This window comes from Chrysochloris asiatica, unplaced genomic scaffold (assembly GCF_000296735.1).
Source record: "Chrysochloris asiatica unplaced genomic scaffold, ChrAsi1.0 scaffold00079, whole genome shotgun sequence".
Lineage (NCBI taxonomy): Eukaryota > Metazoa > Chordata > Mammalia > Afrosoricida > Chrysochloridae > Chrysochloris > Chrysochloris asiatica.
The window spans coordinates 12,811,916-12,816,338 of record NW_006408597.1 but is presented as its reverse complement, the minus strand read 5'-3'; the positions used below and the strand labels follow the sequence as shown (position 1 = coordinate 12,816,338).

General features: G+C 43.0%; 1 protein-coding gene across 2 annotated transcripts in view; it reads right to left on the bottom strand.

The window, feature by feature from the left end:
• Window positions 1-4,423, bottom strand: part of SMOC1 (SPARC related modular calcium binding 1) — a 314,710-nt gene that overhangs the window by 133,310 nt on the left and 176,977 nt on the right. The gene's annotated exons all lie outside the window — the stretch shown is intronic.

The following is a 4,423-nucleotide window of genomic DNA, read 5'->3' as shown; positions in this document are numbered from 1 at the left end:
AAAAAAAAAAAAAAAAAGAGGCCAGACATTCCCTATTGAACCCAGGGTCCCAAGGATCTGAAACGCTGCGTTAGCACTACCTTCTGATGAGGCTTCATGGTGGAGTAGAGAAAATAAACAAACAGGCAGATCTGGGTTTCAAACCCGGTCCACCTAGTTATAAGCATGGCACTTTTCTTAGCTTCTTTGAGGCCCATTTACAAAACGGGGATGTTACTGTTAAGCAAGTCTGCATAGTTTAAGTCTAAGTCTGCATAAGCAAGTCTAAGGAGCAGCTAGTGGGTTTGAACTGTTAACCTTGTGGTTAGCAGCTCAGTGCTTATCCTATAGAAAATGGAGATAGCAATGCTAAATCTGGAGGGCTCTCATGTGGAAAACAGATGTGAGCCCAGTGCCTAGTTCATATCAAGGGTTGTATATCTGGTAGCTGCAGAAATGATAACTCTCAGCTGTGTAAGAAACACCTAATCATCTGCCTCCTCACTGGCCAGAGCTCCTCTAGTAACCTCCAGAGGCCTGGGTAGGAAACACTGCTGGAAATTTGGAGTTGACCCCCTTTAGATTCTGTCAGCGCTACAGGGAATCCTTCCTCACCAGAGGCTGGCACTGCTGGCTACTTTTTCCTCCATGGCCAATAATCACCTCTGGGGAACCTGCCCCAGGGCTGGACAGCTGCACTGACTCATTCCTAGGCACCCTATGGCCAAAGTGGGCATCTTCCCCCATAATGACTGCAGACCAAGCTCCAGCCCAGAACTATGCCTCTGCCTCAGCTGGGCACTGAGTTCAAACAGGCTGTGGGAAAAGAATGGGCTGAATAGTAAACCCTCTCCCAGACATACAGAAAGTCCCTGCCAGACTACTGGGGACAGAACTATATGCATGAGGAAGAAGGCTTACCCTCATGTTTTTTTCAGGGATTCAATCTGACCTCTGAGCTCAGCTTGTCTCAAGGGTCACATTCTCTCTGAGTGTGCCATTGTATCCGTGTGGGCACATGTAAGCTGCCTCCCAACCCCCAGCCAAGCCCAAACATAGCTCCTTTCTCCCGAAAGCCCTCAGCGTTTTCCTCAGACCAGGCTCTATGGAGCAGACTCCAGATTACAAAATCCTTGTGATGGAAGTTGCTTTTAAATCCTATAAAAGTTAAATTAAATTAAGAATTACTAGTCATGTTCCTCTAAGGACTGGGGTATACTGGAATGGGAGCCCTGGTCCTAAGTGTGCTGGGGAGGATGGGAAGCTGTGAGCAAAAGAAGATACAGAAGACCCCAGCAAGGTCTCAGCCATCAAGAACTAAGGGAAGTAGCCTAGCAAACTCAATTCCCTTTGGTGAAGAAGCCCTGAGTGAATCTAAATTGAAAGGTTATTTTTCAGCTGTCTTCTTAAAAAAAGAAACAGAAAAAAGAAATTATATCAGGACATACAATAATGAGACTGCAGCTGCCTTCATTAGTATTCCAGCTTCACCACTTAATGCCCTCTTGAAAAGGTCCTTAATCAAACAAGCGTCAGATTTCGCATATCTACTTTAAAAAGAGGATCCTTATTGGACTGTGAACCACAAAGATAGCAGTTCACACCCACTAGCTGCTCCTCAGAAATACTATACAGGTTTGCTATGAGTCAGAACCAACTTGATGGCACCTAAGTACAACAATAATAACAATAATACCCCTTTCCCTTCTTGGGAAGATTACATTAGATAATGTAAGGAAATCACTCAGCTCAGTGCCTGGCACATGGTAAGTGCACAGATAACCTTGATTATTTTTATTATGTGAATGTTGGGTGTTTTTCTTCAAGTTTTTATTGTGAATTGAGTGATCATTTACATGGGAGAATATTGGTTTTACACTCATTCTATCGTATTTCATTTCATTACAATGATTCCAATCCCCTCCATACATCATCATTCAACAATATTTGCTTCTATTCACTCTGTGTGCTTTTTTTTTTTTGGACGTACACAAAAACACTCAGGAATATATAATAATTTAAACAAACCAAGGGCATATTCTGAAAGGCTGCCTTCTGGCTGCCAGCACACAGCCTTTCTCTTTCTATGAGTCTAGAGTCCTCAGCTGCTCTATCTCTCCATGTCCTCATCTCTGCCTCCATCTCTGGTGTCGCCACTTCTATGGATAGGGTCCCACACTCTGCTCCCACTCTTCTCCCTTGATGGTCCTAGGGTCCTCTGTTCCTGGAACATACGATTAATTACTCCCCCCTTTTTGTTACAAAACTTCTACCTTTACAGCTGTGGCAATCACAATTAGTCATGATAACAATTACTCACTATTGAATCATAAGAATTTTATCACCATCTCCTTTCACCAGACCCATTTAGATAAAATGAAAACCATTCAGTGGGAATTCTGCCTTCCCCCACACACTATGAAACTAAACTCCCTTTTGAAAACTTGTAAGCCAGTCACTTCATGCCTTTATAGTCCCCCCATTTTGGGTAGCCAATGTCTAAGTTATCCATTGCTAGCAACCCTGTGTACATAGGGGATAGGATTGACATTTGATGTGAAGACTCCTTCCCTCTCAATTGGTATTTTGAGCTACTACATCCATAAACGGAGTCCTGGGTTAATATGCCAGACTGAAAAGCCATTTGAACTGCAGCTGCTCCTTGGAAACCCTATACAGTGTTGCTATGGGTCAGAATCGACTCAACAGCACTTCACAATGACAATAACATCCATAAATATAGACCAAGTTCATAAAATTGTAGCAATTTACACTTGTTTCCCTTATAAAAAAAAAAAAAATTTTTTTTTTAGGGGCCTTGATGGCAGCTAGGGTGGAGATGCAGTGAAGTTCAACATCAGAAATACCATAGAATACCAGGCAAAAAAGATCCAGGACAGAGCTCCAAAACTCAGAACCACAGAGATAGGAATATTTAAAAGGTTCAAAGGCTTATAGCTAGTGGAACTTGTAGCAAAAGTAAGAAAATGTGTAATTTTGAATCTGCTGGGCTCGCAGGACTGGAGCCAACAACTTGGGAGAGACCAAAAGGCAAGGCCAAGCAGGGGAGCAGACACACCACAAAAAAACGCCACGGGAACCTCGGCGGTGGACAATACACTTTGTCGGTTTGGCTTTGTTCTGATTTTCTTTTCTTTTCTTTTTTGTATTTGTTCATTGGCACCCCCCCATTGTTTGTGCACCTCCATTCTGGTGACTAGAGGGGGTGCCTGAGCTAGTGGACACCCCCACCCTCACCACTGGTGGGTTCTTCTGCCACATATGCGCACAGATATACTCTGCCCAAGAGCTGGCCCTGAACTGGTTTTTTTCTGGGTTTTTTTTGTTTTGTTTTGTTTTTTTTAATATAGGAAAGGCCAGGACAGGGGTGTAGAGTGGGAAAGAGAGTTTAAAAACAAAACAGACTGAAAACTAAATTAAATCCTGAGGTACAGCATAACAACCAACAGAGGCATCTTGAAATATCTCAGGTAGCTTTGATGGCAAAAAGCTGAAGAGAGGACAGTAAAATCATACTCATATTGGTGTCTGGCTGTGTGCCGTGGAGTCCGTTCCAACTCATAGCGACCCTCTACGGGGTTTTTGAGGCAGTTGATCTTTGTGGAAGCAAATGCCTCAATGCCTCATCTTTCTCCTGTGGGACAGCAGGTGGATTTGAACTGCTGACCTTGCAGTTTGCAGCCTGATTCGTAACCACTAGGCTCCCAGAACCACAGATTTTTTCTTTTTCTTCTCTCCATCCTCTACCTTTTCATGATTATAGAGTACAGTATTCATTCTAGATATTTTTGTGTTTTTTTCTTGTTGTTGTTGTTGCTGGTGCTGATTTGCTGTTTTACACTCATCTACCTTTGGGGGAAGGAGTTCTGGTAGCGTAGTGGTTATGAATCGGGCTGCAAATCTTAAGGACAACAGTTTGAAACTACCAGCCGCTCTGTGGGAGAAAGATGAGGCGTTCTGCTCCCAAAATGATTTACAGCCTCAGAAACCCTGTACAGGGTCACTACGGGTCAGAACTGACTCGATGGAACTTAACAACAACCTTTGGGGGACTCTTTCTCTTCCTGTATTACCCAAGAAGAGACAGTATCTGCTGCCATATAGTCAAGCTATGATCACATGCTATAAAACACCAAAACCCAGGCAAGAACCAATATCAACTGCCATATACCAGGGAGGCAGACAATACCTGTGAAAGTTACTCTAAGTTAAGCAATAAGAAGAGTGAAAAGGGGAGCCCACATCCTGATCACATCTACCTGAAGGCAATCACAAAGCATAAAATATACCAAAACACATACTTAATTAAGTATTAATGCCACAGATAAACACAAAACGTGTCCAAGAAGCAAAAGCAGATGACCATATCAGCACATGTCCAGAAACAAGATTAAATGTTTGAGACAAATGACCTAGAGGTAGA